At 44.4% G+C, this 12,702-nt stretch overlaps 1 protein-coding gene across 7 annotated transcripts in view; it reads right to left on the reverse strand.

Annotated features, from left to right (window-relative positions):
- The window catches only part of PATJ (PATJ crumbs cell polarity complex component), a 148,893-nt gene that overhangs the window by 97,898 nt on the left and 38,293 nt on the right, over nt 1-12,702 (reverse strand). The window lies entirely within an intron of this gene.

Genomic DNA, 12,702 nt, shown 5'->3' on the forward strand with positions numbered 1-12,702 from the left:
CGTACTAGTAATAATTCTCTGTTGTTCTACTGCTTAACCCCATCATTTTATAAACTTCACAAACACTGGGTGTCAGCATCGTAGGAAGAGACTTCCTTGCTAGCATCATGCCCCGATAACCAAGCCTAGGAACTTCCCTCTGCTGCACATCGCTGTTCTGCCTACCGAACGAGTGCCAGGTCGCTCGGCTGTCCAACGGCCTGTACCTCGTACAACGCAGAGTGGAAAGGATTTCATGTGTTTCAAACACCAAGCTATTCGCATTGTGTACACTTCAGGAATTACTAGAAGGCAAAAAATAAACCCCAACAAATGCAGGAAGTCCAGAAAAGTACAAAAGGATTCCAAGAAGTTAAAAAAAAAAAAAAAAAAAAAAAAGTTTGCTTTAAAAGAGCTGAATTTTGAAAATGTAAAGTTACTGCTGCCCTTTGTGTCCAGAGGCAGCTTTGCCTACCCTTACCAAGAAAACCACGTGCCCAACCATCCTGAGGACGGCTGAGCAGAGAAGAAATACTCCGTTTGACACAGAATCTTGAGCGGTTTTCAATTTTGGGGTTTGCTCCAACGCATAAATAACCTTTTGGACTTCTTTGCAAAACCAGGATCATGTTAGGACAGCTGTTTTGAAGCAGGGAAGGCACTGCTTGCACTAGGAAGGCTTTGCTGATAGAACCAAACCAGCAAGTTTTCTTATCATCGGCTCATCTTGCCATGGCAAGCAAGGTTTATGCTGGCTCCCTAAATGGGTGAACGCTCTCTCAGCAAAGCTGCACCTTTGCTGACACAGCAGCTTTCATACTATAACTTCTGCTGGCTTAGCTATATTGATTAAAAAACCTGAACAAAACAAAACCAGCACTCATCTTTACCTATGCACATAAGCTGACAAAGGTTTGCACGCGAATGGCTGGCCCGGTAATTATGGCACTGGCTGAGAACGTAGGAGAACCAGGCTCAACTCCCTGCTCTATCTGATCCAAAGCTTCTCTCCTTTTGGTTCCAGATCAGAGGCACTGAAGCAGGACATGGGAATACCACCATTAGCTTCTCCTGTACAGATATTCAAGGGCAGTGGCCGAGCCACCCCTTTTCTGATGACAAACAGTCCTGTTTCAATGCAAGTTTTCACTGAAATCAAAATATTTTGGCATGAATAAATCAGCGTGTTTTGATAAGATTTAGCCTAGCTGACAAAATGTTCCAACCAAGTGTAATCCTGATGTTAACAAGGAGAACGGTAAGAGCTCCTGCAAACACACGCAGCTCCCGCGCAGCAAAGGTCTGAGAGCAGCAGGGTTAGCAGCACCGCCGCGCAACACCTCACAGAGAGCCTAAGTCAGGTATCAGAACTGCTTCACAAAAAGCAGCAAAAGAAATCTGCTCAAGAAAGGGAACTGTATCAAAACCCATTGATCAGGCAAATACAAAACAAAGGTTATAACTCCACTGCTGGTTTCAAGCAGAGGGAGCTATTGTACAGGAAGAGAAGAGCAATGTAGGCTGCACGGTGACAGGGTTAAGCCCGTAATGCGGGCAGTGCTGTAAGAGCCCCACGTGTTTGTTACCAGCACCATGAATCACAACGCGACTGCCGAGAGGAATGCAACAAAAGCCACATGTGGAGACAGAGACCTACCAGATTTCAAGGTGTAATTACTGATACATATCTCTATAACTTAACGTGAGGGTGACTGCCACTGTGGGTCGCACCGTGCTTTTCTTACCAAAACAAAAGCAGCAATGGTTTTTGGGAACCTTGCCTTACAATTTCAACTCGAACGCACCCTAAGGAACACCACCTGCTAAAACAAGACAGCAGCCGTTAAATTCACATTCACGTCTTGTAAACAGTGAGTACAACTGGACAAGCAGTGCTAGCAGCCAGCTGAAAACCAGAATCTCACTTTCTGTACTAAGTGCAAGAGACAAGCTCGCCCTGGAGTGCCCTGACGGGCTTTGGGGCCACCTCCACAGTAAGAGACCCGCCAGAGCCATTCGAGGTCACTGAACGACGCTGACTGGGACTGTACGCACCTACCCTGAGGCTCTTGATTCACTTGCCTGCTGTTAAGCCAGATAATAGTGATTTTTAGTCACTAGCAGTCCAGGTCCGCATTTCAGTCTGCTTTACAGCAAAGGGCCCGTTTACTTGGACACAGTTTCCAGGCAGGGAAGAACCCCTGTCCCCAAGCCCAGCGCTGAGATGTTGCGGTAATGGCACATTGCTGGGATACAGCAGGGACTCCGGGTGGATAGCTGAAGCAGTTGTTATATTCCTACAAAACCCTGTGTTACAGCAAGGAGGGAGTGTGCACAGGACAGCCCTGTGCACGCCGAACCAGGGCTGGTACCTTTAGCAAGGAACTTGTGACCCCAGCGTACTGCACGAAGGAACCCTCCGTGAACAATGAGGAGAAGGAATCGCACTGGAAAGTAAGTCTGTCCGAAAAAACTCCTCACTTGCAAGGCACTGATACAAATTCAAAAGAAAAAAAAAAAAAGAAAGGATTACACACAAAAAAACCTGCAACTTGTATGAATAATGAAAGCTGACCACTGCTGTGCAGCAGCAGCAGCCCGGGATGCTGGCCTCCAGGTTACCCTTGGAGAAGGCAGTATGTTGTGGCTGTTGTCTTTCCCTTTGTGCTCGAGCCAGCCATGGAGTATATGAACTTGTTCAAAATAGTCACAATTTATTCACACTTAGCACACCGTATATTTAACTGCACTGAACCGGAGTTTTTCCCTTCCCCCCTACCGCTCCTCATCAAAATCCACCAATGTTTCCTGGAGGCCAGGTGTCAAATTTTTCTCCTCCTTTTCAGAGCCTCATTTGTTCTGGCTTCATTTAGCAGTGCAAAGAGTCAGGCAGGGGCCACTGCAGTTGCTGCCTCTGGGATCCCTGCGTTTGGAGCAGTACGAAGTCTCTTAAAAACCTGAGATCTGCTAAAACGTTAGGAGTCCCAGGAGGACGGAGTTAACAGAGTCCTACGTGCACCGCTGCCGGTGCGTAACCCCGCTGCGGCTCCAAGTCAGGGTCCCACCGGTGACACTCGCCGCCAGTACCCAGCATCCACGCTCCGTGAGCCATCCTTCGGAAACAAGTCTGGAAATACAACCAACACGGATTACCTCTGTCCATCACAGCAGAAAATTAAAATGATACCGATCTCCGACAGCAGAGGTTTCTGCAGCAGCCCCCAGAGGGCACTGCAGGCCTGCCCAGCCCAGGGCGCCCACCCCGAGCACCCAGCCAGGAGCAGGGCGCCGGGGGCCGGCTGTGCTGCGACTCGACTGGCTGTAAGCAGCTACCACATTTTCTGGGGTTTTGTTTGTGTTTTTCTTCTTTAAAGGCTCATATGAAAATGTAAGACAAAGCCGCGGGTGACTGACATTTACTGCACAAAGTCACTCTCACTCACTTGCAGGCTATATTAGTTTTGGCACCGTGCAAGATCTAAATTCAGCTCGCCTGACTTCCTAGAATATTTTAGCTTTCTTCAAGCAACAAACTGCCTGCTGCCACACAAACACTCCTCTGAAAACACACATCAAAAATAGCATGGCAAAGAATCCCAAAAGAAACAGTTTGAAACTTTTTTTCCCTGTACCAATTTTGATTTATCTGAACAATTTTACAAGTGCCAATTTGTATACTGCAGGTTTTTGCGAGAGCGCCAAAACAAACACATGTTAGAGCTCAGAGGTCAGAGCAACCCAGCTTCATTACATTTTGCATGGGACCACTTCCAGGTCTAACATACATATACATATTTAAAACTCTCCAGTCTGCACTTGAGTACGATAGCAGACTGAAAGACTCCGCAGCACAGCACTGCAGCATGCTGCATGAGGAACACACAGACATCAACAACCACGAGGACCAGACAAGTGCCTTCGATGTTCATCTTACTATCAGGCACAACGAAGCGCATGAAATCATTTACCTGTATGCTCAGTGTAATGAAACTACTCCCAGTACTCATCCAGGCCCTCGTTTTGCCAAGTGCCACTCACCGCACTGCAGAACCCCCTCCACAAACGCACACCGACAGTCAGCTGGGCGCAGGAGTCCAGAAAGAACCAACCTGCACCCTTCTCCAAGCCTTTAAGTACTTCCATACTGGAACAGAGAAGAGGTGGAACCAGGTGTGAGTGAGGTCCAATCCCCTCCTTAACATGGCCTCAATTTGGGCTTGAGACCCGCAGTTCAAACCTTCTGTTCATTCACTTCTTCAGATTTACAGGAGCTGGTCTTCAGAACTGCCAAAGGTACTCAACGCCTAAAAAAACCCCAAACCATCCCTGAGTAAGTGCTCAGCTAGTTTTTGTTACACCCACCGTGCTTCACACTGCGGCCAACGACCAGCGAATTCGAGATACCGTGGGCAAGCACACGGAAACACAAAGTGTTTAAGACTTGTTTCTGCCACTTCCACTCACACGAGACTGAATCGAGCAGGACTGCTTCGGGAGAGGCCCACGCAGCGCGAGCGGCCGCTGGCTGTGCCACAGGAACACAAGCTGGCGTGCTGCGCTCACACCGACACAGAAAGGCAGCCAAGGAAGAAGACTGAACTTTGTTCTGATGTAAGGCAAAGCACTGGAAATAAAACGTAAGTGTTTATTGATCTGCAGAGAGGGAATAAGGCAAAGTATTGCAGAAGCTCTAGGGGACAGCCAGCATTAATCAAAACCTCCGTTGTGGGAAGTGTCAGCAAAGAAGCAGGAATCCACAGAGGGGGAAAAAACAAAAAGCAAACCCGAGCCACACCCAAAGGAGAAGAGAGAACAGGAAAATAGGAGTAGGTGGCTCCAGGGGTTTTCCGCATGCGGGCTTTCACCATCAGTGACCTGAAGTCGTCCAGGTGCTCTGCAGCAAGAACGAGCACGGTGGCCAGAGACCGCTCAGCGCGTCCGTCCGTCTGTCCATCCATCCGTTGGGGCCAGCGGGCACGGCACAGCCAGAGCTCCTCGGCAGTTCACCCAGGCTGCAGCCAGGACGAGTGTCCCCGGGGAACGGCCAGAAGAAAGAGAGCTTGCTCACTGCTGTTCTTCTCGAATAGAAAAGATGAAAGATAGGCACTGACTACGGCAGTTTTGAAAGCGGCACTGTGCGGTGGGCTCACGTGCACGTCGCTATCTTTTAATTTATCAAACTTTTCAATCAACCTGGGGTTTCATCCACCTTTCATATTTGCTCTCAACACAGCTAAAGTCACAGGGATTACATTCATTAGTCTCCTAATACCTCAGACTTTCAGACTTCCATCTCCAGAAAAAAAAACAAAAAACACACTGAATGCTGACTACAGGGAAAAGCCACTGAGATAAGGGAAAAAAAACCCTGAACTCATAAGGAAATGGAAGAAAGCCACTGTGTGATGAGATAAAAGGGAGAGAGATGTGTGGGAATAAAGAAAAATACCACCGTGCCAAGGGAAAGAGTCGTAACCTGCATAACCTGCAGCCAACGGACTTAATGCATGCTCTGAGCTTGACCAGCTTTCGGATTCAAACAATCCCTGAACTAAAAATCCACCTGGATAGTCTAAAAATCCACCCAGACAGCCAAGCAGGCAGCTCCACAGGTAGGCACAGTGACCTCAGCCCCGCTAACAGCCCGTGGCAGCGCAGCACACAATGTCAAACCAAGCAGAGCTCTCCACATGGAGACCTTGCATCCTAGAGAGCAAAAAACATGAATTACGGAAAATTTGCTACAGAAAGAGCTTCAAAACAAAAGTAGGGAGACAGGACAGGCTGGTGGTGGTAGGCTTTGTTTGGGGTTTTTTGTTTGTTTGATTTCTTCCTCCAACAAGGGGTTGCGGACAGTGACAGTGGCCAAAGAAGACTTGCGACAGCATGGATGGTGGAGAAGACAGAAGGGTGGGAAAAAGGCTGCAGGGAATTTTAAGGCTACTGGGGAAACCAGGGGAGGACAGGAAAAACTCTAAGCGCAACAGTACTATTTGGATTTGTGGAGCAGCACCTCCCAGAAGGGTGAGGCATTAAGAAAACAGAATACCTCACAGCTTCCACAAGCTTTCAGAGTTCTTCACGCTTACCCATCGGCACCAACACACACCTCGATCTCAAAAGTTCAGAGCGAGACTCTGAGCTGGCTGGGTTGAGTTTTTACGTGCCTGCTGCTCCTCCATCTCCACACGCTTACTGAAAGGCTAGCACAGCTTTTAGTTAAGCAGCCCTCCATCACATAGTTTCCCCTAGTTTCATCTACATTATCTTACCCTTGGTGAGATTTGCTAAGTGTTTTATAGAAACTTTAACTACAGTTTTGGCCCTTTAAGTACTCTGCTTCTCTTGCAGGCAGAAGACATCTGTGGAATAATAATGAATTTCTTTGGTTTGGGGTTTTTTGTTTTTATTAAACGCTATTCTTTCTAGCAGGAAATGAAAAAGAACAACCAGATTGGTAGAATTCGGGGGAACAGGGAAAACATTTCTAAAGGTTAATAATAATACTGCTCAGTATTTACTTCAAGGATATGTGACAACCCAAAGAAAAACAGATGTTCTAAGTAACACTCTGCTCTCTCTGCACACTCAGGTATTGTTCCCAGCAGTGGCTGTTGCAGCTCACAACAGACGGGCTCTGTGCAGGAGCGTCACCCCTAGGACACGCCACGCCACTCCGTGCACGGGATCCCTTCCTACCTTCTCACCCAAAATCAGACTGATGATTCCCTCCAGCCCAACTTCAGGGCATGCCCAAGCCCTAACATGCCTTCCTGCATCCCAGTTCTTCAGCTTCTCTACCTACCCAAGCAATGTATTCCTGCGCATCTGTCTGTATCTCACGCTGAGATACACAGTCTCTTTGATTTCTTATTAACGTGGTTTCTGCTTTCCCAACGCCTTCAGTGCTGCCGTACTGAGGTTTGGAAACCACTAATCACGAACATCCTAGAAACTTCACCAGGAATGTGCTCAGCTGCATTCACCAGCTCTTCAGTCCTGAAAAGTAGTATTTAAGCTGAACTCCAAGAGAATTTTTCTAAAAGCTACATTGAATTCAATACATGGCACACTATTAAGAATCATTTTACAAATGAAGCAGCTTAATATGATTTAAAGGATGCAGAACTTTCCCATAGGGGGAGAGAAGCAAATCCTCCGTGAGATGAGTACCAACACAGTTGGTACTGAGGCTTACAGAACTTTGATGTTAATGAATGTGGATGGGTTGTAGAGATGGGAGAAAAGCTGCCTTTATCAGTTTCCCCAGTACCAAGCTGATAGCCATTGTAAAACTGCTTTTTAATACAGCTGTGCAGCTTTTGCAAGTGAGCCACAGGTTTCCATCACATGATCAGGTGAAAATGTGCTTAACAAGGACATGAATATGCTGCTTTGTTCATGACAAACTTATCACAAGACAGACAAAGCTCAAATTATCACAAGAGGGCAAATGTTTAGGCAGCGACTTGTCCAAACATTCCAGCCTGCATCTCGCTGTTGGACGGTCCAAAATAGGAAAAAAAATCTGGTTGGATACCACCTTCCACAAATAAGTCAGTTTGCTTTTTTGTAACTCTACATCTGGAGTCTGTTTGTTTGGGGTATAAGAAGCAAAAAAAGATATTTAGAGACACTTAAATTGCTTCACTTCCTGTTGTGAATGACTGCGCAGCGATTTTGTTGTAAAAAGAAAACGATCGTTTCCCATGCTCCCTGGGAAAAGGGCAGAACAGAACCTGCTGAATGTGCAGCGAGAAAGACTTCAGTTCAACAGTAAGAAAAAAACCATGATAATGAAGACAACCCCAGGAATAAGGCAGCTGTGGAGTCCCTGTAGTCAGATCACAGTAAAAACCCGGTAAGCACTGACCCGGGAGGAGAAGGCAGGCACACTTCATGCTGCTTCAGGTCTGGGTAGCACGAAGCCCACGGTGTGGACGTGCCTGTTACTGCCGGCACGGATGTGCAGATATTTACACCCACCTCAGCACGGGTGACCCCGTGAGCTCCTGACCGCCAGGTCTCTGGGGCAGCCGGGTACTCGGGGACTTGCCCTCCAAGCACAGCATCTCCCAAGCGATCCTACAAGCCACGTCAAATGTCAGCCCTCTCCGCTCTGAACCTCGTCCTCTCTAGTTTCACACACTTCTGAAACAGCTGCTTTAAAATACTCTGACTTCAAAGCACAGTAAATTAAGCTCCACATAAAGTCCATTCAGCTTTTTGTTTAATTTGATAAAAGCTCATCAGACCATTCAAGTTGCCTTCTGGTCAATACTGCCTCAAGAAATCTGTGACTCAGCTACCTGTGGTTTTTCCAATATTTCTGTAAAACATCACTGACAGGAACCGTTTGCCTGCGTGCACCAGGTCTTTGCTAAACACTATTTCAGGGCTACACAAAGTACCCTTTATACTAATGGGATCGCTTTTCTCTCTTAAAGTCTTCATCTTGTGTGATTTTTCTTCCCTCTCACTCTAACCCCCTGGGACCGCAGCCATTTTTATCCGGCATTTCTCCTGCATTTAACCTGCCGGCACACCATGCCCTCTTCCATTTTCACTTCTTTCTACGAAAAGGGGTTGGTCTCAATAACAGCAGCTCAGCTCCTGACTTGCAGGCTCGGAGGTTTAGCTCCAGGCTAGACGAAGTTACCAACAAGCTGGAAGCTTTCAAACCCGTTGGCGTAGCCCTCTGCATCACAGATGATCCCAAAGCACTCTACAAGCTGCGCACTGGGTCCCTCACTCACCATCAAAACCCGCTTGCCGCTAACTGTGCCAGCAACACTACATAAAAGTTAGTTAAGAGGTGAAAAAGAGAGCAACTTCTCCAAGTGAAATTACAAGGAAATTAAGGGAGGTAGAGTATATTACTTCAGAGAGAAGTTGGCCCGAGGACCGAACAGCACACCTTTTTAATGGCCGGGGGGGGGGCAGGTCCCTGCTCGAGGTGGAGCCGTACCAGGAGGCTGCTGCTCGGTCCCCGGCGGCACGACGCGAGGCCTTATCGCCACAGAAAGCGGGCTGCAGGCCGAGCCTGCCGGCAGGGCCTCCCTCAGCGGGCTCGGCAGCCAGGCTTTATCAAGGAAAAGCAATGCCCTGCCTAAGAGCTTTGACAAGATCCCAACACAGCGGTGACAATAGAAAAATACACAGAAGGCTTCATTCTAATACCTCTTCGACGCTCGTTATTTAAATAAGCCATCACAGTGGGAAGGAAAAAAAAAATCCATTGAAAGCAATCATTTCAAGAAACACAGCCCGAGATCAGCCCTTCCCATCTACCTCCCCCCTCAGCAAGTATTAGCCTTGCTAGCAAGATGCCAATTTCAAACATTTTAACATTTCCTGCTAAGTATTTAGAAATTCGGACATCTGGCAAAAAGGAAGAGATATCTTTTTATACCCAGTGATCCTGTGAAGCTGAACAGCACAAATACAACCCTGTCATGACAAAAAGGCTATGTCTATTCTAGGTCTCTAACGGCATCCCAAAGTTTTAGGAACACCTGAACAGTCCTCTGAAGAGGGCCTTAATTAATAAATAAATAACGGAGAAAGCTCTGTTTTGAGCACCTAAATCGCTCAACACAGACAAAAGAAAACACAGGACAAAGTAGCAATACCATTGATTTAGCATAATTGGTATAATTAATTTGTAATTAGTTCATTAAAATATATAGGCATTGGAATTATGCTTGTGCATTTCTGGGAATATCCTGTAAGCCACTTGGGACATGCTTATCATTTGTTTGATAGATGAAACATTATTAGAAAGACAGCCCATTAAAAATTCATATACCAGAGTAATAATTTCTCGATCTCAGCACTCAGTTTTCTAAGTACTCAGAGGCCTCTGCAGCGTTTCAGACAACCGAAGCACGGTATCCTTTACACCAAGCATGCCACCCGTTTCGAGAAAACAGATGACTGAGAGTATAAATGGTATACCAGGAGAACATTCAGCACCACATTATGTTCTATACTCAAAATTAAGATGGAAAGGTAAAAAGCCTTGTGCTTCAAAATGCTTCAGAGAACGCAGTAGTAAAATACTTGCAGAGCACCCTGAGCACCCCAGCGTCTAATTAGCATTCTTCCACTTCTGCAGCACATCTGGCATTGCTCACTGGCAGAGCAGACCCCAGCGCAAGCATGTCTGGAGGAGCAGGCTTCAGGGGTTCTTAAATACTGCAGGTAACAGTCACCAGTCCCTCACAAGTAGCGACTGAAATGGGCCGGTATGCAGCGGTACTGCAACAGCATTTCAGAGATGGCATCATCATGACTCGATGAGAGTGAGAAGTAAGGCAGAATAACAGTGCATCACAGTTTTTCTACCTATCTTTCTGAAGTCCTACTGCTATTTCTGAAGTTCCATTTCGACCAACAGATACAGAAATATTTTGATCTTAAAACCCTGAATATTCACACCCCCTTCGAGCTGGGTACCCAACACCAAAGTTTCCTTAAGCTTCTGTAACGGACTGAGAGAATCACTTTGAGTGTAAATCTCCGCACCAAGAACAGCCCTTCTGCTCAGACTCACCTCTCAGAAAGTCGTTCCCTCCCAACCCTGCCTCCACCAACACTAATGGGAGTCTAAAAGGGTTGGTTTGTCACTGATGCACCTCATTTAGACGCATGAAGCTAAGCCATGTGCATATTCATCTTGGATTTGCTCATCGAGTAATCCTATGATTTTATTTTAGATGAACAGTGGATATAAGTGCAAACAGTGTACTTGCCACTATAAGCCTTGAATCTCTTTTCACAAAACAAAGAGTATGTGGCTCAAAGCTTTCATTATTTTTTAAAAGGGTAATTAAAAAAAAAAAAAAGTCAAAAACAGAGTTGGATATCCAGATCCTTTAAACCACAATTATAAACTTCACTGTAATTTTGTGCTTCTCAGCAAACTTGCTTTAGCAATTCTGAACAGTCTCCCAGTAACCACACAAATTTTTCCTCCCCTCTAATCTAGCATGGACAATTACTTGTTTTCTTTGCCCTGCACTCAAGAATATGATGGATATATTTACATAAATGCACACACAACCACAGATATCTATATAAAAATTAATCTGCAGATGATGAAAAGTGTAAAAGATCTAAGAGGCAAATCCCAAACAAAAGAGCATACTTTATACACAAATATCTTGTCTTGAAATTATAAAGATCTGAGATTAAGTGGTTTACCACTCATTTAGAATTGATTAGAATATATTTAAATTTAGCTGAAAGTATCACAACATTGCTCATGTATTTGCATCTGTGAATAAGTAAATAAAAAGCCTGTTATTAAAGCCTTCATTAATTCTGATTATATGAGAACTTAAAAGCAAATCTGTGTATTACTGCTCTGTAAAGACTCCTAGCAACTCTCCAGTAAAGCTGGCACTGTAACACAACATGTGTCAGTGAAAATGATTAACAGGATCTATTTTCAGTAATCTTAAATCACACTGGTAAAATATAGAATTAATGGTTTTGCATAATACTTCAGATATTTTTTTATTTTAATTCACCCCCAATTCACGTCCTATTGTATCAAAAATATAATTGAATTTTACATCACTTGACATTTATGCAGAACAGTTGAATACATTTTATTGAACTACAATGTTAAGGCAGCACTCAGATGTGATGTGTATATTATTATGAAGAGTGATCCAACTGTTTTATTTCCTTACAAGTATGACGGTTAGAAGTTAAAAAATATATCCTGTTGACTAGAAAAATTAAGAACATTTCATTCTGACTTCAGATTTTGAGTTTCTGTACATTCAATTGAAGCCAATATTTTGGAAAGAATAATTAACTAACTTTGGAAGAATTTTCCCCCAATTAAACACTTTTCTGTTGATTTCTAAAGAATTTAACAATTAAGCATATAACCTGCCAAAAAATGTTTCTTCTTGGAGAAATCACTTTTAAGCTATAAATGGCTACTGAAAGTCTTTTTTTTTTTTTTAATACTGAAAATTCTACCTTCATCTCCAGCATGCCCGTTTAATAGTTTAAGCAAGGAGGCATAATTGAAAAACTTGTTAATTAGGTTCTTCGATCTCTATTCTTATACTAATACATTAAAGCAATTCATTAAAGCAAATTTATATTTTACAGAAACTTGAGTTTGCAACACAAATTCACCTGTGAGCCCTGACATTCCCTTTTGACTGTGAAGGGCAGTCATGGTAAAACTTTAACTTCATAAACTCTCCTTAGAAATCAGATAGTTTTGCTTTTATGGCTTGATTCAATGTCTGAAATGCTGAATCTTTCCACGACTTGAGTGGGACCACAGATTGCAGACTACCACTGCATTTATAAATAAAAGCGATTTGGGGCAGCAAGGGCAGAAAGAAAAAGACTAATTAAATATGGTACATAAGTGATGTTGCAATACCTAAGAAAGTTTTTCTGCACTACACCTGAGAAGTCATTCCAAGTTAAAACAAAATAAAACAAACTAAAAATCATCCCCCCCAACATTTAGCCATTAAACTCAGAGTTATGAGGTAAAGTCTGATTAGAAATTTTGCACTTTATCACAGTCAATAATCAGACTAGTTTTGAATAAGCTGTACACTATAGTTTATAGAGTTGGCCTAGAAATAAACTACTTTTCCCTACAGAGTTTCGGGGCCCAAGCACCAAGTTGATGACTTGACCCAATAATCAACATTGCAAAACACCTTAAGGCACCATATAAGA

Source organism: Anser brachyrhynchus (assembly GCF_964034855.1).
Source record: "Anser brachyrhynchus genome assembly, chromosome: 8".
Lineage (NCBI taxonomy): Eukaryota > Metazoa > Chordata > Aves > Anseriformes > Anatidae > Anser > Anser brachyrhynchus.